Source organism: Bos indicus, chromosome 25, assembly GCF_029378745.1.
Source record: "Bos indicus isolate NIAB-ARS_2022 breed Sahiwal x Tharparkar chromosome 25, NIAB-ARS_B.indTharparkar_mat_pri_1.0, whole genome shotgun sequence".
Lineage (NCBI taxonomy): Eukaryota > Metazoa > Chordata > Mammalia > Artiodactyla > Bovidae > Bos > Bos indicus.
This window is the reverse complement of record NC_091784.1, coordinates 28,838,031-28,863,730: the sequence shown is the minus strand read 5'-3', so window position 1 is coordinate 28,863,730 and position 25,700 is coordinate 28,838,031. Positions and strand designations below refer to the sequence as shown.

The window sequence follows — 25,700 nt, the reverse complement described above, 5'->3', positions numbered from 1 at the left end:
GTGTCCTCTTTTGGATCATATCGTGCTTGGAATGCTTAATCATTTAGACACACAGAAACGATATCTGAATCATTTAAAAGGCAATGCAAGATAACACTGCTGTTGCTGCTGCTAAGTCACTTCAGTCGTGTCCGACTCTGTGTGACCCCATAGACAGCAGCCCACCAGGCTCCCCCGTCCCTGGGATTCTCCAGGCAAGAACACTGGAGTGGGTTGCCATTTCCTTGGAAGTGTCTAAATGTAGCCATTTGGTAGAGTTCCATCTTTGATTAAAAGACAGAGCTTAGGGGATTTCCCTGGTGGTCCAGTGGTTAAGATTCTGCATTGCCAATGCTAGTGGTGCAGGTTCGATCCCTGGTCGGGGAACTATTATCCGGCATGCCACAACTAAAATATCCCGCATTGTGCAACTAAGACCCAACAGAGCCAAATAAATTAATATTTTAAAAAATATAACTTGAGAATTTTTTATATAAATAAATTAAATAAAACAGTCCCCCTAAATACTCACACTCTAGCCCCTTGCCCTGCTTCATTTTTCTTCATAGATGTATCACATCCTAACATTATATCTTTAATACTAATGGTTTGTTTATGTCCTCCTTCTGAGAGAAGGAATCTTGTACTTAATGAATAAATGAATCAATCAAAAAAGTGATGACAGCAAAAAACAGATTATTCTTTTATTAGTCCAGATTCAATACTAGGAAATACCATGAGAGGGAACATTTCAACACTTTGCTTAGCTTTCCATATAAAGGAAGTAAGTCACTAAATCTCCCTCCTTTGATATTCATTCTAAAGATGAATACCTTTATTGCATACCTACTATGTGTCAATTACTCTACTAGGTTCTGAGACTGAACAAGATGAGACCCCTGTTGTATGTCGCTTATGTTCTAATGGGGGGAAGGGAGAAAACACAGTTTTTTAAAATAAACAAATAATGCGCTAATTTTTGAGTGTGGCATCTGCTGAGGGAACTAAGCAAGGTGCTGTGACCAAAAGGAGGATGGGTGAGAGAGAAATCCTCTGCAGAGGTGATGCTTGAACTGAGGTCTGGAAGTTGAGAAAGATCCAGCCATGGCGAGAGGTATGAGAAGTCTGTTTCATGCAGAGAAGAGCATGTGTAAAGGTCCTGAGGAGAGAACACACTTGGTGTTTACAGGGCTGGAGCACAACGAATCAGAGGGAAGAGAGATGGCAAGACAGGGCCAGATCATGCTAGGATTTGGTTTTGATTTTACATTAAACTCAATTCTAGGAAATTCCCTGGTGGTCCTTTGGTTAGGACTCTGGGTTTTCACTGTTGTGGACATGGGTTCAATCCCTGGTCAGGGAACTAAGATCCTGCAAGCCATGCAGTGAGGCAAAAAAAAAAAAACAATAAAAAGTAAACTCAATTCTAAAACAGTGAATGCTGTCAAGCGGGGAAGTCACACAATATTATTTACGTTTGAAAGTCACTCGGTGCATCAGTTATCTATTGCTGTGGAACGAATCATCCCAAGTTTAGTGATGTGAGATAATAGTAACACACACCTTCATTCTCACCATTCTGGGAGTTGACTGCACTCAGCTATGTGGTTCTTGATCAAGCTCTCTTACGTGGTTGTCTTTTTTTTTAATTGGAGTGTAACTGCTTTACAGTGTTGTGTTAGTTTCTGCTGTACCACGGTTGCCTTTAAACAACGGCTGGGCTGGAGTGATCTCAGTGTTTCCTTGCTCAGACATCTCTTGGTTGGGATCTCCCCTGTCGCTGTCCAATGCAACACCTACACATAACCTCTCCACGTGGCCTGGACTCACTTAAAGGATGGAGAATGGGTCCCAAGAGCAACCATCCCAGGAGAGACAGGCAGGTGGACACCTTATCACACTTTTATGACCTAGCCTGTGAAGGCGTAGGTATTCGGTATTCTATTCTTAGAAGCAGGTAACTAAGTCCATATTCAAGCAAAGGGGAACTAGATTCCACCTGTTGATGACAGATACATCAAAGAATTTGCAGAGAGGTTTTAAACCACCACAGCCTCATTCCTAAGTGGAGAACAAATCCCTGAGGGGGCAACAGTGGAAGAAGAGGGGCCAGTTAGGAGTCAGTGGAGTATCCAGACAAGAGGTAAAAATGGGGTGGAGGTGAAACAGGTGCAAAACTCTGGGGAACACTGAGGAGGTAGATGTAAGAGGATTTGGTCGTGGACGGGTTGTGGGCCATGAGGAGAAGGATGTCTATTAAGCCTTCGGCTTGAGCAGTGGGGTGAATATTGGTGCCATTTACTCTAACAGAGAAAACCGAGGGAGGAAAACTGCGAGGTGGAAGATAAAAACTAACAGATTCGAATAAGACATTTGGATTCTGAGATACATATTAGATGTGAAGCTGTCAAGAAATCAGCTGAAGTTTAATCTGAGTTCAACAGATAGGTGTGGGGACTTCCTCGGTGGTCCAGTGGTGAAGAACCCTCCTGCCAATACAGGGGACACGGGTTCAATCTCTGGTCTGAAAAGTAATATCCCACGTGCCACAGGGCAACAAAGTCCGCACACCACAACTACTGAGCCCAGGTGCTGCAACTACCGAAGCCCAAGCCCCCTAGAGCCCATGCTCTGCAATAAGAGAAGCCACCGCAATGAGGAGCCTGCGCACTGCAACCAGAGAGCAGCCTTTACTTGAAACAACTAGAGAAAGCTGGCGGGCAGCAACAAAGATCCAGTGTCTTGTATCAAAGGCCCAGCACAGCCAAAAATAAAGTAATTCATTAATTTTAAAAATTCACTAGAAGAAATAGGTGTGGGCTAAATGTGTAAGTTTGCCAGTCATTAGCATCTACATGACATTTGATCATAAGACAGAAGAGATCCCTTAGTCAGAGGATGTAGGTAAAGAAGGGAGAAGGACCAGTCCTAGAGATGCTACAACATTTAGAAACCTGTATGAAAGAAAATGCATCCCACACTTAGAAGAAAATGCCCCTACAAGTGCTTTATAGATGAATCATGAAATAAGAGCACAAGCACAAGAAAATGACACCCAGAATGGATGGAAAAGGAAATTACAGAACTCAGGAAGTGAAGCGAAGACCAAAACACCACCATGAAAATCTAAGCAACTAGACGCAAGGAAGAGAACCAGCATGATCAAAACTCAGAATTGTTAACAGAGGAAATGCTTCAGTTAATCATAGTGAATGCAGAGAAGAAAAGGAACAGATGAAAGCACCTGGGAAAAAATTCATAATTGTGGAAGTTAGAAAGAGACAATCCAATACTTGGTTGTAACGGATGACTCAGAGGCAGAGAATCTAAAAAAATGAGACAGGAAAAGCAGGCAGAGATTCAGGAGGAGGTAATCAGCAGTCAAAGGGCACACCACATACCTTGAAAAATGAATAGAGTGACTGGCCTGGAGCCGATCCTGGCTAAGCTATTAAACTTCAAGGCAAGAGAAAGCATTTACAGGCCTTCAGGCAGGAAAGTGTAACCTATATATGAGAAGAAACTTCAGCTAGCCTCAGAACTTCCCATAGCTTCCACCAGCTCAAAGGAAGGGCCAAAGAAGGGGAAAAATGAGTCAAGACCATTCAGGGGACTTCCCTGGTGGCCCAGTGATTAAGAATCCACCTGCCAATGAAGGGGACACAGGTTCCATCGATCCCTGGTCCAGGAAGATCCCACATGACACAGAGCAACTAAGCCTGGGCACCACAGCTACTGAGCCTGTGCTCTGCAACAAGAAACGCCACTGCAATGAGAAGCGTGCAGACGGCAGCTAGAGAATAGTCCCCACTCGCCACAACTAGAGAAAGCCCTCACACAGCAATGAAAACCCAGCATAGCCAAAAGTAATTAATTAAAAAAAGGAAAAAAAAAAAGAATATTCTGACAGAGAACAGACTTTTGGACGCAGTGGGGGGGGGGAGCTGGGGGGGAAAAAGAGGGTGGGATGAATTGAGCAAGTAACATTGATATAAATGGGCTTCCCAGGTGGTGCAGTGGTAAAAAAAAAAAAAAATCACCTGCCAATGCTGGTGATATCAGAGACATGGATTCGATCCCTGGGTCGGGAAGATCCTCTGGAGTAGGAAGTGGCAACCCACTCCAGTATTCTTGCCTGGAAAATACCATGGACAGAGGAGCCTGGGCAGGCTGCAGTTCACGAGGTCAAAAAGAGTCAGACACGACTGAGCACAGCACAGCAGCAGCATGGACATATACACAATGCCACGTGTGAAATAGATCACCAGTGGGGAGCTGCTGTGTATCACAGTGAGCTCAGCTCAGTGCTCTCTGATGACCTAGAGGGGTGGGATTGGAGGAGGTGGGAGAGAGGCTCAAGAGGGAGGGGATATATGTATATGTACAGCTGATTCACATTGTATAGCAGAAACTAACACAACATTGTAAAGCAATTATATTCCAATTAAATTTTTTTTTATTTCAGTAAAGAATATTCCTTCCAGGGGGAAAATATTGGATTTGTGAAAATATCCGCTGTTCTCCATTACTGCTCATTCAGCTCTTTTTATCTTTATATTCCAGTAAGTTATTTCACTCTCACTGTTTAACAAAAAAAGAACAACATAAAAATCCTTGAATACCTTGTTTAATTGGAGAATTTAAATTTTTTTCATTTATCATTGTAAAACCAAGGAATTTTATAACATTTCTGAATGAAGCTATTACATGTAGGGCAATCTGCCTTTGTTGTTATTTAGTTGCTAAGTCGTGTCAGATTCTTTGGGACTCCAAGGACTGTAGCCCACTCAGGCTCCTTTGTCCATGGGATTTCCCAGGTGAAAACACTGGAGTAGGTTGCCATTTACTTCTCCAGGGGATCTTCCTGATCCAGGGGTTGAATCCTGTCTTTAAGTAGAGATAAATTACTCTCATAGAAATGAATCTGAAATAATTTTCCCTTCAAGTCAAGCATTTTGTTGTTTAAATAAACTTCTTGTTTAAAAATAAAGAACAATATTCTATCCAAAAGGATGTGATCCCAAGTATAAAAGCATTAAGCAGAAACTCTCAAACATGCACCAATTCAGGAAACAGATATGAGCTAAACAGAAACTGTAATTTAAAAAGAATCATTGTATTTTATAATTATCTTTTATTCATAAGCTGAGTGAATCTCAAAGAAACAAATATCATTAGTACATAAGCATTTACCTGAAGTTCAGAAAATCTTTTCATCTTCCTTTAGCTCCTGTTACAGTAAGCAAAATTAAAGTTCACATTTTCATTTAAACCAAAATACAAATATGTAAAGCTATTTTTAAAAGAACTTTATTCATCTGTGTTCATTTCTTTCTGGCTGTGCTTGGTCTTTGTTGCTGTGCGGGCTGCTCTCAAGTTGTGGTCCGCAGGCTTCTCTACTGCAGAGCACAGACTCCAGGCACGAGGGCTTCCACGGCTGTGGCTCATGAACTCAGCAGTTGCGATCCCCAGGCTCTAAGGCACAGACTCAATAGTTGTAACGCACACGCTTAGTTGCTCCTCGGCATGTGGGATCCTCCTGGATCAGGAATCTAACTCATGTCTTCTGCATTGGCGGGCGGATTCTTTATCACTGAGCCACCAGAGATGCCCCTGTAAAGTTATTTTTAATCCACTCACTCATCTAACTACCTATTAAACTACCTATTTGCACAGAAAGAGGTATGAAATGATTATAACCTAGTGTTAAAAACAGTTATTTCTTGGTGGTAGGAAATTTCATGATTTGTTACTTTCTTCATTGTGCTTTTGTATTTGTTTTGATTTTTTTTTTTTTCTTTTTGCTGTGCCACAAGGCTTGCAGAATCTTGCAGACCAAGGATTGAACCCAGGCCCTCAGCAGTGAAAACGTGGAGTCCTAGTCACTGGACTTCCGGGGAATTCCCTATGCCTTAAATTTTATATAATCACAAATAATTTTTTCAAGAACAATAGTCATTCTAAAAAAAATTTAAGTTAAGTAGTCATTAAGAATGAGCTACAGGAAATATTTATTCAGCCTTATTATGTACTAAGTATTTTGCTCATATTGGCTCATCTAATCCACATATAATTGATCACGGGATGAATTATCATCTTCATTTTTCAAAAGAGGAAACCGAGGCTCATGGGTATTTGTTAATTTTTTAGAGTCACATACTAGGAAGGGCAGCGTCCGAACTTTGTCTCAATGTCAAAGTCAATGTCCCTTCTAGCAGCCTGCCTCCTCCTGGTTTTATCAAGTTTAACCCACCCCCACTGAGTGTTCATACACACACACATTTCTGCAATAGTCCACCTGCCCGGGCCAGGAACTTGTTATGATAAGCCAAATGCAATACCCATATCCTGACCAAGGCTGTTATCCAATATCTCTATGATTCGGGAAATAGCCGGTGATCTCACCCTGACAAGGGTCATATATAGGTCTAAAGAGAAGTCGTCATCACAGGTCTATGTGAAAGGGTATGATGTTCAGATATAGCCAGCCCTCTGAGATGCTTTGCTGGAAAATGGTTGAAGTACAAAGTACTATTGACTCATGGTCACTTCTGTCCACTTTCATTAATAATGATACTTTGTACTTCTTTAGTGTTTGCCATAAGAGTGGTTTCAAAACCCTGAGGAAGCTTATCATTTCTGGGTACTTCAAATATCTTTCTTAATGACCCATGAAAAACAAGTGGCAATATGGGAATTCCCTGGCGATCCAGTGGTTAGGACTCTGCGCTTCCACTGCCAGCGCTCGATTCCTGGTTGGAGAGCTAAGATCTCACATGCTGCGAGGGGCAGTCAAAACAAAGCAAAAACAAACAAACCAAAAGCAAATGGCAATAAACGTGTCACCCATGTTTCCCAAGCCTCGCTGACACTAGCCTAGAGATGAAAAATGAGGCCACCACCAGAGTCATAAGAGAATGTCATTGGTTCTGGTCCTACCCAGCCTTCTCTCTGGGAACTCCATCTCATAAGAGCCTGAGTTGCCCAGGGTGTGTGTCGCATGTGTTCTTGGCTACCCCTCCTGCGAGGCGGCATGCTCATAACCACGTCTCCCAGCGTCGTGAGGGCCCACAGTCGCAACGACTGCCAGGGCCATGGCCCCCTTGAGGCTCCATTGCTGCCACAAGGACCCATATGCAAAGCTGACCCTACTTCCTTGTGTCCCTTTCCTTGTTTCCATAAGACAGTGGGAGTGGTGTGTGTGAACCATGAATCAGACCAGATAATTCCCTGGATGCAAACTACAATGGGGTCCCACCACATACCAGGGCCTGCGAGACACAGCAGGGTCTGGCCCCACCTGACTCTCTAACATACTCTCTATCTGGGCTATGGGCTGGAGGATGATGAAATACCTGAAAAGCAACACTTAGCCACTATTCCCATGACCCTGGCCCATTACTCTTGATGTGTGTGCCTTGGTGCTCTTTCCTCCTGATGACTCCCCTGTAAATAGACCCCAACAGCCCCACCCCAACCCCCAGGTGTGCCAACGGGTGGGTGCTGGGGGGTCTTCAGTACAGTATCCTCATCATTTTCAACACCCCCACTAAAGTCAGACCAAAAAATGTCCTTACATGGGAGTTCCCTGGCAGTCCAGTGGTTAGGACTTGGCCTGTCCACTGCCGCTGGCCTGGGTTCAATCCCTGGTTGGGCAACTAAGATCCTGCAAGCCATGCCATGCAGTTAAAAAAAAGTCAATACCATCTAAGCAAAAAGAGTGTGTTTGACAGTGAGACAAGTCAGGGAGCTGCAGCATCCTCCAAACCCAACTACCCCGAACCAAATTTCTGCCCCTGCATTTTCTGAGGCGGAGATTCTGCAGCTGCCACTAAAAAGAACGCTATGGTAAAGATATGGAAAAAAAGGACTATGGGACCTCAGACAGAAATCTCCAAAGTCAACTGGGAAAGTAAGAGAAGGTGGCACAGGTGAGAGATAGCTTTTAAGTCAAGTTCTAATGTCAAGTAAAAGACATGATGGGACTTCCCTGGTGGCTCAATGGCAAAGAATCCAACTGCCATCGAAGGAGACATGGGTTCGATCCCTGGGTTGAGAAGTTCCCACGTGCTGTGGGACAGCAAAGCCCATGCCCACGTGCCACAATTACTGAAGCTCTCCTGCCCAAGAGCCTATGCTCCGGAACAAGAGAAACCACCAGGGTGAGAAGCTCGTGCACTGCAACTAGAGAGAGCTCCCACTCACGGAGACTGGAGAAGGTCCAAGTTCAGCGACAAAGACCCCGCACAGCCATAAATAAATAAATAAAATGAATCTAAAACAAACAAAAGACATCATGAAGGCTTGGTATGCCAAACTAAGCAGTTAATTTGTCCAGTTAATAAGTGGTATTCAAAATGGGCAAATACTCCCCAGGACATTCCAAAAGTAACTGTTGCAATATGGAAAGAAAATACCAGAACTTCTGTTCATTTTTACCTTGCACATTTTCATTTCTTTCTTTATATATTTTATCACATTTATAATTTATTACCCACTAGAATATATTAAAAAATTTTTATGAAATACAGTTGATTTACAGTGTTTCAGGTGTACAGCAAAGTGATTCAGTTTTTATTTATTTATATATACATGTGTATTCTTTTTGAGATTCCTTTCCATTATAGGTTATTACAAGACATTGAATATAGTTTCCAGTAGGTCCTTATTGCTTATCTATTTCATACCTGGTAGTGTGTATCTGCTGCTGCTGCTGCTGCTGCTAAGTCGCTTTAGTCGTGTCCGACTCTGTGCGACTCCATAGATGGCAGCCCACCAGGCTCCCCCATCCCTGGGGTTCTCCAGGCAAGAACACTGGAGGGGTTGCCATTTCCTTCTCCAATGCATGAAAGTGAAAAAATAAAGTGAAGTCGCTCAGTCGTGTCCGACTCCTAGCGACCCCATGGACTGCAGCCCACCAGGCCCCTCCGTCCATGGGATTTTCCAGGCAAGAGTACTGGAATGGGGTGCCATCGCCTTCTCCGAGTGTGTATCTACTAATCCCAAATTCCCAATTTATCCCTCCCTCCTCCAAATTCGTAACTTTAAGTAGAGTAGAATATGTATGTAACTGAAGGTACATAGACCGTGGTTGAATGCTCAAAAATGTGTCACTGATGTGTTGTAGAAACAAAGTTTGGAGACTACTGTTAGAAACAATGGGAACCCATTTGAAGAATTTAAGCTGGGGAATGACAGGATCACTTTATTTTAGTAAAAAATCACTCTGCCTGAAGTGTGGAGAATGAGTTAATAGAGGTGAAAATATAGGCAGAGGCTATAGGCTAGGAGTTATTCGAACCCTCCAAGCAAGGCCTGAACGGAAGCAGTGGGAGTGGCATGGAGAAGGGAGTGGGGGAGGGAGTAGGGGGAATGAGAAATATTCCGCAGACAGAATCCACTTGACCTAGTGATCAGTATGGGGGACAGCAGGGGAAACAAGCTTCAGATGACTCTTGGGTTTCTAGCCTCCATCAGTGAGTGGAACGAGCATCCAGGATAAAGAAATTACCTGTGAAGCAAGAGCTAGGTACTGGAGAAGCGGCTAAGATCACCAGAGTGCCAACAGGAGCACATCAGAAGCAGTAAGGAAAACTTCCTCCTGCAATGTCTCCGCAGTACCTGTGCTGACAAAGCTGGACATCTCGCTAGCTGACACAGAAAACACATTTAAAGGACCCCTCTTGGGACTTCCTTGGTGGTCCAGTGGTTAAGACTCTGCACTTCTACTGCAGGGAGTTCGGGTACCATTCCTGACCGGGGACCTCAGATCCCATTTGCCATGTGTTGTTGTTGTTCAGATGCCAAGTCGTGTCTGACTCTTCCTGACCCCATGGACTACAGCATTCCAGGCTTCCCTGTCCTTCACCATCTCCTGGAGTTTGCCCAAGTTCTAGTCCATTGAATCGGTAATGCCATTCAGCCATCTCATCCTCTGTCACCCTCTTCTCCAATCCACATGTCATGTGACCCAGCCAGAAAAAAAGATCCATCTGTACTTCTGTAGAGCAGGCAATGAAGAATGTATTTGGATCTGAGAAGCAATAAATTAGTGGGATAATCCACCCCTTTGACTTTTCAGCTTCTAGGAGAAACTGTCACTTTTATCTGGATCCAAACATATGTTCCCATTCCAGGTTTTGGAACCTCAGTTTTTAGTAATTCATACTCTAACTTTCACGTGAGAAATTTGGTGAGACTGTGGACTCAACTCTACTATAAACAACCTGGATACGTAGATAATTTAATTTTGCGTTTGATTTTCAACACTATCCATCCTATGAACACAAGAAAGAAGAGATTCTTTCAGGGCTATCATGGAAATCTCAGATTCTTAAACCATGACTTAACTTGAGAGTTAAAGACTTGAGCTTGTGGTTTTTCTCCCTGTAAGTGCTCAAGAGCACACTCAAGAATCCATCTCACAGCAGTCTTCAAAGTCATCATTATTGTCGAAACCGTCAAGTGCAGCAGCTGCTCTGCCTCCAAGGCCATGTACTTCAGTTGGGATTTCATCACAATAAGCAACAAATAACTTGATTAATTGTGATGTCACTTGATGTGATAAATTACCAGCATCCCATTTTTCATTGACAAGGTGTTCAGTGCTGCACTCAAAGCCATGACTGAACCTGTCCCTAAATCCCATCTTTGTGGGTCTATTTCCTGGTACCACTCTTGGTACCAGTCCTGTATCTGCCAGCGTCCAATCAAGAGACATGGACCACACAGAAATTCAATAAAGAATTATTCTAACAGAGGACCTGAGTAACCAAGGACTAGTTAGTAAGAAGAAAACTCTAAAGAATATCAGAATAGCAGATGTAAGGAGTAGCTATTTTTCCCCAAATTGAGATAGAGTGTCCAAGGTAGGGCCCCCCGCTTCCTTCAGGGCTGAGATCCAGACCATCTTGGGTGGGCACAGTCATGAATAAGTGGATGGCAGAGTTGTGGTGCTAGAGAAGACTCTTGAGAGTCCCTTGGACTGCAAGGAGATCAAACCAGTCAGTCCTTAAGGAAATCAATCTTGAATACTCATTGGAAGGACTGATGCTGAAGCTGAAGTTCCAGTTCTTTGGCCACCTGATGCAAAGAGCCAACTCACTGGAAAAGACCCTGATGCTGGGAAAGATTGAGGGCAGGAGGAGAAGGGGGTGACAGAGGATGAGATGGTTGGACTCTGCATCACTGACTCAATGGACATGAGTTTGGGCAGACTCCAGGAGATAGTGGAGGACAGAGAAGCCTGGTGTGCTGCAGTCCATGGGGTCACAAACAGTTGGACATGACTGAGCGACTGGACAACAAGAGTTGTGGTGGGGAGAAATGGAGAGAAAGGGCACTTTGAATCCACACCCTGGAACTTGCTGGAAATCTCTTCAGGGTTCTAGAGTAAGCTGTTAATGAACAGATGTCTAACAGGAGGCTCTCCATTATAAAATCATCTAAGTGGTGCGCTGCAGCAAGCTGCTGGCCACCGGGAGCTGCTAACCACCATCCACTGCAGATGTAGGAATCGTACACCTGAATAGTAAGGCCATCTGAACCAGAAAGAAAAGCCCCTTCTTCCAGCAATGTCTCTCCAGCGCCCTCTACTGACAATATTTAATATTGCATCAGCTCGAAAGGAAACAAAGGACCCATCTCCACGTTTGCAAAGCAGACCATGAAGGGTGGGATGTGGGTCTCAGTAACTGGTACACGATACATCATTTCCATCTGCCAAGTAAAGAAGGGATGGAAGAAGAAAGGGAGGGTGAGAGGAAGGAAAAGAAAGCTGGCCTTTTCAGGTTTGCAGAGCCAGTCTGAGAAGGACATGACAAAGACCGCTTAAGCCACAGAGGTTGGGGCCACTGTAACTTCATGACTACCACCCTCCACTGGACCCTTGATGCTTTCAAACTGTTTGCATGTTTTCCAACTTTATATCCCTCCAGAATTGTAACAGTAAATCTATGTTGCTTTACACTATCAATAGGAGACTAATACAGTTACTCATTCATTCAAGGAATATGTATTGCTTCTGCTCCTTGTCAGGTGCTGTTTAGGCACTGGAGATACAGCAATGAGCAAAGGCTCACATCCTACTGATGGATAGAGTAGAGCTCATCAAACTGAATAAGAAAGGATTGGGCAGATTCTACTAGATAACAGAAGGATTATATTCTTAAGCAGAATAGAAGAGTACCAATTTCCTTTCTCTAGACTACAGGCAAAAAGTTAACTGTTGCATTCCCATCTTATGAAATAGGACACAAGGGCACCCACTAGGGCTGAGGTGGGAACTGGAGAGCTCTTCCTCAGCTAGGAGTTGTTCAATTGTGGTGATGGAAAACTCAGTTTATGAAAAGATGAACTGGCCTAGTAACTAAGAAGCAAGGACTGCCCTGTGATTCAAAGTGCCCTTTCTCTCCATTTCTCCAATCTGCCTTCCACGGTGATGGCTTCATTCATCCTCAGGACCCTCACAGTGACGACCGCCCCCATCCTACACACAGTCAGTCACCTCCTCAGTTGCAGTGGCTGAACCTCATACAAGCTACCAAGGGAGAGACAGTCCAGTCCAGGAGCCAAGCTTTCTCACTGGACCACACTGGTCTCATGTTCATCCTTGAACCAATCATTGTGGCCAAAAGGATAAGACAATCCGATTGGGAAGTGCCCACTGCAGGGGAATGGACGCTTTTTTTGAGACAGGTCATGAGAGTAACAGGAGCGTTGGCTGAGCAGGGACCTAGGGGAGGTTCAGGCCAAGGAAGTACAGGGGATGGAGGGCTGGCTGATGCTCTCGTCTGTGGTTTTCTCACCAAAGGAGGGCACGTGGGTGATCTAATCCAGGGATGGGCATCTCCAGAGCGGGGAGCCTCAGGAATACCAAGGAGAGAAAGAGTGGTGGCTCATGAGACCAGGAGGGTCTTGACTAATGGGCCAGGCCAGGGCATTGAAAGTGTCAAGGAGGTTGAAGGGTAGGTGGGATTAAGGAGTCAGAGAGAAAGATGGACCTAGAAAATCAGATTCACATTGCAGTTCAAGCCTGGGGTGGAGGAGCAGTCCTACTCAGAGGTGTGACTCAGGGTATGGTCATGGAAATCAGTTGCTCAAAAAAGTAAAGAGGAAAAGATTATAATGGTCATCATGATGTAATGAGTACTACTAGGAGTTATTTCGGAGAAGGCAATGGCACCCCACTCCAGTACTCTTGCCTGGAGAATGCCAGGGATGGGGGAGCCTGATGGGCTGCCATCTATGGGGTCGCACAGAGTTGGACATGACTGAAGTGACTTAGCAGCAGCAGCAGGAGTTATTTATTTGTTTATGTCCAATCAGAAAGGCTTTAGGAGGACTTCCCTGATGGTCCAATGGCTAAGCATCCATGTTCCCAACCCAGGGGACCTGGGTTCAATCCCTAGTCAAGGAACTGGATCCCAAATGCCACAACTAAGGTGCGATGTGGACAAATAAATAAATAAACAATTATTTTTAAAGGAAGGATTTACGGTGGCTTGTAAAGATATACACAATATGTCAAGAATTTTTTAAAATTTAAGAAAGAAAAAAATGAAAATTAAAAAACAAAACATATCAAGACACAACCACCTAAGGTTGGGTGGGGTGATGATAAAAGGAGAAAATCAGAGTGGGCAAATAAAAAGGAGACCAGGAGTGAAGTTAATACACAAAATCCAGGCCACCCATTCCTGCACACTCCATATAGAGGGCCACAATGATGACTGTAGGCTTTCCATTAGTCGTGGAGAAGAAAGGAACAAAATGAGCAGTTCCCTGAGTGCCCTAAGGATTAAAAAACAAAAAAGATATTAAAGCAGAAAGCAATGAGAAATATAATCAGCACTAGTACTGACTTCAGATAAAGGTTTGTGAGTAGGTCCTGGAGGAGAAAGTCCTCAGGACGTCACAGGGGCTTGTGAGTCTGACGAGCCTCACTCTTCATCACATCCTGGTTCTAGCACTGGGCCAGCGTCACTAAACTCTGGAGGTCTCAGTTATCCCATCAGTTAACTGTAGCAATTCTCATCCTCCTTGGGCTGTTGTGAGGGTAAAATGAGGGCATGTGTATGTATGTGTCAAATGTGATCAACTCCTGGTAGCTATTGTACCCCCAAATCAATAGACTGATCCATTCTCAGGTCTGCATCTTAAAGCCAGATGCTTAGAGGCCATTTACACTGTTTCCTATTGTACTTTTGGGGACTTCCCTGGTGGTCCAGTGGCTAAGAATCCACCTTGCGATGCAGAGGACATCTTTGATCCTTGGTCAGGGAACTAAGATCCCACATGCTGCAGAGCAATTAAGCCTGCAGGCTCTAAGTACTGAGCCCATGCACTCCGGCTCCGTGTGCCACAGCTAGAGAACGTGGGCACCGCAAAGAAAGAGCCCACGTGCTGCAACTAAGACGTGATGCAGCTAAATACATAAATATTTTTAAAAAGAAAAAACAGCAGTCTCGGTTCATTTGGGGCTTTGAAAAAAAAAAAATCAGTCTGCCTACCCTAGACAGACTTCACTGGACCAGAGCTGCCTGAAGGTGGGTCTGTAACATTGGATGGTGGGTCCTCTCCCATCCATTTGAGTCTTCCCCAGTTGTGGGTCTTCCATATAGGATGGTGAATAATGGACCCAATCAAAACCCAAAGGAAGGCTGATGATGGAAAGCAGAGAGAGAGAGAGAGAGAGAGAGATAAAGTCCCCAAGAACAACAAAGTAGCTGGCTGGAGACCAGAATTCCTTACAAGAAGTCTCGAAGTCTTCTAGCTCTTCCTTGCAACCTGAAAGGGCCACATAGAGCCTGTGCCTCAGAGGGAGGGCACGGCTGTCCCCCTCCACCGAGTCCTGCACCGTGTTGGGGAGGGGTGCAAGGCCATATCAGGAGCCAGGCATTGTGTAGACAACTGTGCGCCTACTGCAAAGAAGATGTTATTCGTCCCATTTCACAGATGAGGAAACTCGGGATCAGAAAGAGGAAACAATAGTGGCAGAACCCAGATTAATTCAGTTAAAACCTTGAGTTGTATGTACAGTATTTGCCTTTATATCCTTCTCCTTTACCACACTGTGAACTAATTGAGGTCAAGACCAGTCCTACTTAACTGTGTGTTTATAGCTCCTGGCACAAAGCCTAGCACACAGTAGACTTCCACGAAAGGCTGAATTAATGAGTCAATGAATTATCAATTATATATCAATGAATTATACAATATTATATAATACATATAATATACAACATGTAATAAAGTCAATGGATTACAATAATCATATATCCCAAACAGATACAATATTACATAATCATACCAAACATACAAAGTCAGATGACCCTTAGGAATCCTGACCCCTGACCCCCGACCCCAACCCCCCTGAAGCTTCTAAAGAATACTAAGACCCCACGGAGCATATCTAAAGACTCTCCTTGCAAGAAAATGCATTACCAAGAATGTCAGTCATTTGGGTTGGGACTTTAATACCATTTCAGTGCAATGCGTGCCTAAACGATTCAGGTCATGGAATGGTTAAGCAGAATTTTCGTTTTACCTAGAATTATTGCTTTCTTCCCCACACACTATGGATGCATATGATTAGAGTCTTTAAGGATTGTCCCCAGTGAGAAGCAGGACTTTTTTGAGTCCCAAGAATCAACATGTTTCATGGCCACTGGATGTCCTGTGTTCTGTGTCTTGCTGGTAACCTATGAGCCAGCTGCTCCCTGGGGCTGGCTTCATGCTCCTCCGTGTCAGAGCCGATGGGCGCTCTTCACCATGGCCAACCATTCCCAGCGTGCACTGGTCTACATATAACAAACCATTAATGCTGTATTTCAAACTAACTGCTTGTTTCTATAAAGGCCCAGTAAGCACATTTATGGGCTTCCCAGATGGTGCAGTGGTAAAGAAACTGCCTGCCAATGCAGATGACGCAAGAGACATGGGTTCAATCCCTAGGTTGGGAAGATCCCCTGGAGAAGGAAATGACAACCCTCTCCAGCATTCTTGCCAGGAAAATTCCATGGACAGAGGAGTCTGGTGGGCAACAGTCCATGAGGTCACAAAGAGCTGGATATGAATGAACACAGCACAGCAAGCACGTGTGCAACTGTCTTGTTTTTGCAAATTTTCGAGAAGCCAAGAACACAAAATTGTGCTTTGTTTTGTTTTCCTTTGTTACCAGATACTCTTAAAAATAAATATTGAGGGGATTCCCTGCTGGTCTAGTGTCTAGGACTCTGCTTTCATTGTGAAGAGCATGGGGTTGACCCTGGTTGGGGAACTACGGTTCTACAAGTCATGCAGCACTGCCAAAATTTTTTTAACTTTTAATAAAAAATAAATTGATACTTCTGCACTAGTGAATTATATTATGGTTTATTAGAAAGTATTATCCCACATATAATTTTATTTGTTCCTCAGAACAACTTGCAAAGTATGATTATCCCTGTTTTACAGGTGAGAAGTCAGAGGTTTTGTAATTTGCCCAAGGTCACACAGCTAATAAATGGCAAAGCCAGGACTAAAATCCAAGTCACTGGATACCACTCTGTCTATGCTGGAAAGAACCTTAGTGACACTTAACTCTAAGCCCAAATGAGAAGCTGTAGCTCAACAAGGCCAAGTGACCTTTCTCAGGACACTGTCTGGCAGGCTCATTTATGGCAAAGAACAAGCTTTCAGTCTCCATTCTTCACCTGCTACCCTAAGAGTCTGCCATGTTCAAAATCACTCATATACCAAGAGGTATAGAAAGGACTTAAATTAGTAACCATTTTGTGATTAGGTTGAATAATCTGAGAGATACGAGTCGTATTCTTTTATCAGAAACCTCCAACGGACTCTCCAAATAGCTCAGTTCTACTTAAATATTGTACTAAACAATACTTTGGGCTTCCCCCGTGGCTCATTGGTAAAATAATCTGCCTGCCAAGCAGGAGACGCAGGTTCGATCTGTGGGTTGAGAAGATTCCCTGGAGAAGGAAATGGCAACTCACTTCAGTATTCTTACCTGGGAAATCCTATAGACAAAGGAGCCTGGCAGGCTACAGTTCATGGGGTCCCAAAGAGTCGGACACAACTTAGCAACTTAACAACAAGAGGCAATGCTTTAAAAATGTGGGGACTGCCCTGGTGGTCCAGTGGTTGAGAATCTACCTCCCAATGTAGGGGACACAAGTTTGATCTCTGGTCTGGGTAGATTCCACGTGCTGCAGGGCAACCAAGCCCATGCACCACAGATCCTGACGTCCAGACGCCCTAGAGCCTGTGGTCCACAGTAAGAGAAGCCACCACAATGAGAAGCCCCACGCATCGCAACTAGAGAAAGACTTCACACAGCAACAAGATCCAGAGCAGTCAAAGATAAATAAATAAATCATTTTTAAAAGTGAACCAGGACTTCCCTGGCAGTCCAGTGGTACAGGGGGGCACATGTTGTACTGTGCAGACAAAAATAGGAAAAAAAAAAAGGGGGGGCTGAAATCATCTTTGGACGGTACTCTGATATTCCTCTGATGGTCAAGTAGTGTATATTTTTCTGGATTTTGGACAGTGAAATTTATACTCTAGAGATTGTGTGACCGCTATGCCTGCTGCCACAGTAGATGTGGTCCACGAGAGCAAAATCTAAGGACGTTCAGAAAAGGAGAGACCTAAGTAAACTTCTCTGATAGAAGTGCAGTGAAGAAAAAATAAAGTACAGTGAGTATAATTCTGATGAATGCTATGGAAATTCAAGAAACACCACCTTTCTCCATTCATTCTAAACGGCAGCTAGCACTTAAAGAGCACTCACTTCGTGCCTGTCACTGACCTATGCACTTAACATTTTTTTAATGTTTCTTTTAAAAAACAATTCCTTTTTATTTCTGGCTGTGCTGGATCTTAGCTGCAGTGCGAGGGCTTCTCATTATGGTGGCTTCTCTTATTACAAAGCATGGTAAAGCCCAGGCTAGAGCTGGTCTCAGTAGTTGTGGCATATGGGCTTAGCTGCTCTGTGGCACATGGGATCTTCCTGGGCCAGGATTGAACCTGTGTCCCCTGCGTTGGCAGGCGGATTCTTATTGGCTGGACCACCAGGGAAGTCCCAACCGATGCACTTTAAATGCATCAGATAAATCCTATTTGCCCCATGTTGCCCCTCTCTCGCATGACAGAGCAATTTAGGATTATTTGGTGGGGGTTTGGGCAGGGTGTTGCCATACTCTATGTTCAGTTTCCACCACACCCACTCCCACTGCCAGCTCCATGGCGGGGCTAGACTTCCTCAGCAGCCAGGAGGCATTGAAACACAGGTCCCAGACCCCCCTGAACCCAGCCCCAGAGGCCACGTCTCCAATAATCTAGCTCTCAGTTTTCCCAGGTTCACTTCCTCCATCCTCAGTACAGCATTGATGAAGTGATCTGTACTCCCCCAAACAAAAGCCTTACAGTCCAGTGGTTAAGACTCCAAGTTTTCAATGCAGGGAGTGTGGGTTCGACCCCTGGTTGGGGAACTAAGATCCCACGTGTTGCACAACAAAGCAAAAAAAGATTAAAAAAAAAAAACCTTATGTGTGGGAGAGGAGCAGCGTTCCCTCCACTTAGGATTGTCCAACTGAGAAAACACAGATACAGGATGCTAAAAAAAAGCCTTACCCAGGTGAGAGGGTAACGGGGTGCTCAGCTAAATTTGTGTGTCAGATAAACAACAAATAATTTCAGAGGCAGAAGCGGGATGTACATATACTAAAACAATCATTGGTCGTTTATCTGAAATATAAACTCTGTATTTTACCTGGCAGCCCTATTTGCACTCCACCTTTTCCCAGCTTCACAACATAAAAGCCATCAGGAACCCTCTTAGGATGGGGAGACCCATACGCAGAACACAGAGGCTTCTTGGATGGGGAAGCAAAGAGTATAAAAATACCTCACCTTCGTTTGACTCTTCTCTGCAGGGAGACTGAAGCACAAATGAACAGCCACCTCAGTGATGACTCTGCCACTGGAGCAAGGTGATAATTCATGGCAAGATTTTTAGAATATGTCTCTGTGACAAGGCAAATTTGTTATCCTAACCTATGTATTCACAGGTCTAGTCCTGAGACCTTCCCAAATCCCCAAATACTACTTTAATGTAAAGTGCAGCTGAAAATTTTAAATTACCCTTCAGACTCTTAATGATTCCCATACATACAGGATTTGAAATAGCCTTCAAATAGCCTTCAAATGAAATAGCCTTCTGGCTAAAAACAATTAGATGCCTCAGCTAAGATCCAGTGCAACCAAATAAATAAATAAATATTTTTTAAAAAGGCAAAGCAAGTTCTTATTCCTTCATGAGAGTGACCAAGAGGAGGATAGAAGAACAAAAGAGCACTGAGACGTGATTTTGGGGGTTACTGGTTGGGTTCAATCACGAGCTAAGTGGCTTCTGAAACTTGTAACAACTCTGGAGGGGAGTCATGCAGATTCAATCTAAAATCCATTGCGAATGACAGTAACCTAATTTATGTGCCTTCTAATGACAAAAAAAAAAAAAAAAAAGTCAAAGGGCCTAAATAGCAAGTGGTCTGAATAACAGCAGATATTTATTAAAGACTATTTTTTAAAACAGCATGTTCTTTAAAATGACACTCAGGATGTTCCATGCTAAAGAAGGTCTAATTTCACATTTGCTCAAGCATTGATTTGATGTAGTCAATATGACTCCAGTCTTGAATAACGGTGTGCAAACAACGTAGTTTTTATTTCCTCATTTATCAAAATGGATTATGGAAAAAATTAATGAGGGAACCAATAAGATGTTACAAGCTGTTCAGAGGATTCTCAAGACTGCATGTATACAAGACTATCAAGAATGATAAAGATGTTAAATCCTAAATATTGAAACACATGGGACTTCCCTGGTGGTTGGTGATTAAGAATATGCCTTGGGCTTCCCTAGTGGCTCAGACTGTAAAGAATTTGCCTGCAGTGCAAGAAACTTGGATTCAATCCTGCGGTTGGGAAGATCCCTGGAGAAGGGAATGGCAACCCACTCAGTATTCTTGGCTGGGAAATTCCATGGACAGAGGAGCCTGGAGGGCTACAGTTCATGGGGTGGGAAAGAGTCGGACATGACTGAGTGTCTAACACTTTCACACATTTGCAAATTCACGGGATGTGGGTTCCATCCCTGGTCAGGAAACTAAGATCCCACATGGAGCAGCTACTGAGACCTCAGGCCACAACCAGAGAGTCTGCGCCCCGCAATGAAAGACACTGCACTATTCAAGGAAGATCTCGCATGCCACAACTAAACCCAATGACATCAAATAAATAAAATGATCATAGATGTGTTAGGATACCAGATAAGGGCAATTCTTTTAATTTTCTTGTGTTTTTCAAACTCTTGATGTCACATACTGTCATATACATCTATAATTTTAAAATAAATTTTAAAAATATTTCAGCCCATTATTCACCTAGCTTCCAGCCCAAATTTGAAAAGTCACATATATCTCCCCAAATTATATTATCAAAATGAGAGAATTATGTTTAAAAGAAGTTCAGAACCTAGTAAAGAGATGTTTAGAGCTTTAGTGAGTTTATCACCTGCTCAATTGAAGAATAAAGTTACTTTCTAAGAATTACTCCAGTAAATATTAACACAGTGAAAGCTACTTATGAAAAACATGTAGCCTTAGCCTAGGAGATTTTTTTGAAATTGTAATGGAATCTTGAGAAACACCTGAATCTAAATAAGGTGACTAGAAAAAAGTTGCACGTGTAGACGAAAAAAGTTACAACTGAATTAACTTCCTGAAAATTGGACAAAGACCTGAATGGCAGAAATGTGTGCATTGGTTAGTGGTTCAAACTTGAGCAATGCACTTACATCTTATAAAGGAAAAATTATGAGCTTCAAACGTTAAGGGGCTTCCCTGGCATTCCTGTGGTTAAGACTCCTCACTTCCAATGCAGTGGACCTGGGTTTTACCCCTGGTTGGGAAACTAAGATCCCACATGTCACATGGCTCAGCCAAAAAAAAAAAAAAGTTGACCTATATTATTTTTATTATGATGTTACTTGAACACATAAAAACCAAAAAGTAGATATAAATGCCTTATTCTAAAAAAATAAAATAATTAAATGGCTTGATGTTATAGCTCCTTCTATAAGGATAAAGGGCTTCCCTGATGGTTCAGTAGCAAAAAATCCTCTTGTCAAGCAGAAGACTTGGGTTTGATCCATGGGTCAGGAAGATCCACTGGAGAAGGAAATGGCAACCCACTCCAGTATTCCTGCCTGGGAAATCCCATGGACTGAGGAGTCTGGCAGGCTACAGTCCATGGGGTCACAAAGAGTTGGACATGACTTAGTGACTAAAACCACCACAAAAACCACAAGGATAAAACCAAAGCAAGTTTGAAAATTAAATATAATTGTACCAGTAATACAAATATATTAAAAATGGTAAAATTCAAATGAACAGCATTCATTTAATATGATGTACGATGTTTTCTGAAAAGGAAATTCAAATTAAACCCACGAGGTATCATTTCCTGCCCACTAGAATGGCTAACATTTAAAACAATGAAATGCCTACCCGGTTGGCAAGGAAGTGGAGCAGCTGAAACATTCACACATTGTTGGAAAATGTAGGATGGCAAAACACTTTGGAAAATTTGGCAGCTACTCATAAAGCTAAATGTCACCTACCATATGACCCAGCAATTTCACGCCTGGATAGTTTCCAGAAGAGTAATGAAAATATATGTTCACAAAATATCTATGTCCACGAAATACATATGTACAAACTTTTTATTCATATCATCTTTATTCTGAACAGCTAGAAATTGGAAACAACCCAATGTCCACCAACAGGTGGATGGATAAGCCAAGTATGGTATATTCATACAGCAGACTTGTACTCAGCAACAAAATACAAAAGAATACCAAAGCCTGATAGTGCAAAGCCAGTTCCTGAATGTCACAAATGACTTTTTCTTTCTCATTGGGTAGTTACCAATGTGCCCATGCATTTGTCCAATAAATCAATGAATTTGCAAAACCCAGTGCATGACAACCGCCTTACACGGTTGGTGGGACTGTAAATTGGTGCAGTCAATTGGTGCAGAAAAACAGTACAGAGGTTCCTCAAAAAACTAAAAATAGAGTTATCATATGACCCCACAAGCCCACTCTGGGGCATATATCCTGACCAAACTATAATTCAGAAAGATACATATTCCACTATCTTCATAGCAGCACTATTTACAATAGCCAACTCATGTTCATTGACAGATGAATGGATAAAGATGTGATATATAAACACACACACACACACACACACACACACAGAGGAATACTATGAAGCCATGAAAAAAGAACAAAATAATACCATTTGTAGCAACATGAATAGATCTAGAGATTTTCATACTACAGGGAGGCCTGGCGTGCTGCGATTCATGGGGTCGCAAAGAGTCGGACACGACTGAGCGACTGCACTGAACTGAACTGAAGTAAGTCAAAAAGAGAAAAACAAATACCATATTATATTACTTATATGTGAAATCTAAAAAGATGATACAAGTGAACTTATTTATGAAACAGACTCACAGACAGAGGACAGACTTGTGATTGTGGAGGGAGAAGGAGAAGAGGAGGGAATCACCTTGCTGTATACCAGAAAGTAACACGACATTGTAAATCAACTATACTTCAATTTAAAACAGTTTTTAAAAGTGCACACATAAGCTTTTTGTGTGTTATTGCATGTAAATTTTACCTAAAATATGTATAAACATATAAACCTTAAGAAGAAATAATATTTCAGAGGAGCTGAGTAGGACTAAAGAGCTGAATGTCTGTGTGACTGTCACTTGAAGACAAGTGACACTGACAGCATGGTTGACCAGCTGAAGGGAAAACAGATCACAGAATTGAAAGAAGCTCTCCACTGTTTGACAAGGATGGTGATGAACATCCCAAAACTGAAGACTGTAATGAGGTCTCTTGGGCAAAATTCCCTAAAAGCAAAGTTTCAGAATAAATTAATGAAACAAATGGTGATGAAAATAGTACAACTAACTTTCTGGATTTTTTGATAATGATGGCAAGAAAAATGAAAAACATAGAGTAAAGAAGGAACCAGAGGAAACATTCCTTGTGCTTAATAAGGATGACACTGTCTATGTTGGTGCAACATAAGTACATCACATGATAAAACACCTTCGAGGAAAATGAACACATGCGGGGTTTGATAAAATAGTCAGGGAAGAAAATATTGATAATAATAGTCAAGTAAACTCTGCAAATTTGTATAAATGATGTCAACAAAGCGAGACCATTGTACAGAATATGTTAAAATTCCTGTACAAAATTAATTTGCCTTTTTTTTTCCTTTTGCTATCAAAAGAATATGCATGATTAGTGATTAGGGCTTACTCCTCTAACTTTTTCTCCCTTATCTCACTATCACTGTCCTGTACCTCATTTTTCAAAGTGCATCAAGTAGCAAGCGCACATGGCTTACTAAATTACTGGCTCTCAAATTTTGGGAGCTCAGTATCCCTTAACATTTTAAAATTGTATTGAAAATATCTAAGATTTTTTATTTAGGAATTATATATATTAAAAGCTTGCAGATGTCCTTGGTGGTCCTGTGGTTAAGACTCCGAGCTCCCAATACAAGGCGTGTGGGTTTGATCCCTTGTCAGGGAACTAAGATCCCATGTGCCATGTGGTATAGCAAAAAAATAAAGTAAAATGAAAAATAAAAAAGATTAAAGTTTCCATATTAGAAATGAGAACAGAATTTTTAAATATTTACTTGTTCATTATGAAATAAAAACCATTGCATATTGACATAAATATTTCAAAAATAATTCTATTTTCCCAAACCAAAAATAAATTATTGAGAGAAGTGGACACATTTTATATTTTTTCATATCTTTTTAATGTCTGGATTAATAAAAGACAGCTGGGTTCTTATATCAATATTCAATCTGTTGTGGTATGACACTTCATGTAATCTCTGGGATAAATAAATAAGAATAAACAGTTACTGAGCAAGAGAAGTAACAATAGCAAAGATAGTGAAAGTCATTCAGTCATGTCTGAGTCCTTGTGACCCCATGGACTGTAGCCCACCAGGCTCCTCTGTCCATGGAATTCTCCAGGCAAGAATACTGGAGTGGGTTGCCATTTCCTTCTCCAGTGGATCTTCCCAATCCAGGGACTGAACCCAGGTCTCCTGCATTGCAAGCAGATTCTGGGTTCAATCCCTGGATTGGGAAGATCCACTGGAGAAAGAATAGGCTATCCACTCCAATACTCTTAGGGCTTCCCTGGTGGCTCAGAGGGTAAAGTATCTGCCTGCAGTGTGGGAGACCAGGGTTTCATTCTTGGGTCAGGAAGATCCCCTGGAGAAGGAAATGGCAACTGACTCCAGTACTCCCCATGGACTGTAGGAGTCCATGGGGACCGAAAGAGTTGAACACGACTGAGCAACCTCACTTTCTTTCTTTCTTTCCAGTATTCCTGGGCTTCCCTTGTGGCTCAGCTGGTAAAGAATCTGCCTGCAATGTGGGAAACCTGGGTTCGACCCCTGGGTTGGGAAGATCCCCTGGAGAAGGGAAAGGCTACCCACTCCAGTATTCTGGCCTGGAGAATCCCATAGACTGTATTGTCCATGGGGCTGCAAAGATTCTGACATGACTGAGCGACTTTCATTTTCACTTTATTTACCATCTGAGCTACCAGGGAAGCCCCAGCAAAGACAACAATTCCCAGTTCTGCTTCAATGGTAAAGACTAGCCTGAAGCTTACTTGAGATGTTTTGCAGAATTTAAACTCCCCAGGCACTCAACTACCAGATCAATGGAAACCTAAGGGATGATGATGTTGACAGTTTCTGATCCTTGAAACTTCATTCAACTAAAGCTTGGACTCTGGACAGCCCAGGCCCTTTCATGAATATGCATGTACTCTTAGCTTATAAATTCCCCAATTTTGCTGTTTAGGGAGATAGAATGCTTTGGGAAAGATCTGTGTTCTCTTTACTTGCTGCAAGTAATAAAGGAAGGAAGCTTCTTCCATTTTTTGGCTTGATTATGACTTTTGGCTCGATACCTGCTACTGCTGCTGCTAAGTCGCTTCAGTCGTGTCCAACTCTGTGAGACCCCATAGACGGCAGCCCACCAGGCTCCCCCGTCCCTGGGATTCTCCAGGCAAGAACACTGGAGTGGGTTGCCATTTCCTCCTCCAATGCATAAAAGTGAAAAGTGAAAGTGAAGGCGCTCAGTTGTGTCCGACTCTTAGCGACCCCATGGACTGCAGCCTACCAGGCTCCTCCGTCCATGGGATTCTCCAGGCAAGAGTACTGGAGTGGGGTGCCATTGCCTTCTCCGTTGGCTCCATACCTACCAAGAAGCAAATCCAGTTTTCAGGTAACAGCAGCAGCCCACTGTCTCTATGGGGCGCTGTGTCTATGGCTGTCATTTCTCCCCCAGGAGATGCTGTATGGTCCAGCTTCTTCTTACATCTTATATCCCCCACCACTCTGGTCTTGCAATATGGCAAGCTGCTGAGTCAGTGTTGATCTACTGCAGCTATGACTTCAGAATTCATCAGGGCAGTTTGTGTTTCAGAAAGCAAACAGGAGAAGGTAGACCTAGCCCATCACTGGCCAACTAAGCGGGTTGAAGACACTAGCTGTGAGTCTGCCTTTGCTCCCAGGGCTCTTTGAATAAAA

General features: G+C 42.9%; 1 long non-coding RNA gene across 1 annotated transcript in view; it reads right to left on the bottom strand.

The window, feature by feature from the left end:
• Positions 1-4,139: 4,139 nt before the first annotated feature.
• Positions 4,140-25,700, bottom strand: part of LOC139179736 (uncharacterized) — a 32,810-nt gene continuing 11,249 nt past the window's right edge. The window contains exons 2-3 of the long non-coding RNA XR_011564076.1: positions 18,895-18,964; positions 4,140-4,866 (exon numbers count right to left, since the gene is read on the bottom strand). This is a non-coding gene — a long non-coding RNA (uncharacterized lncRNA). The remainder of the gene's footprint in view (positions 4,867-18,894; positions 18,965-25,700) is intronic.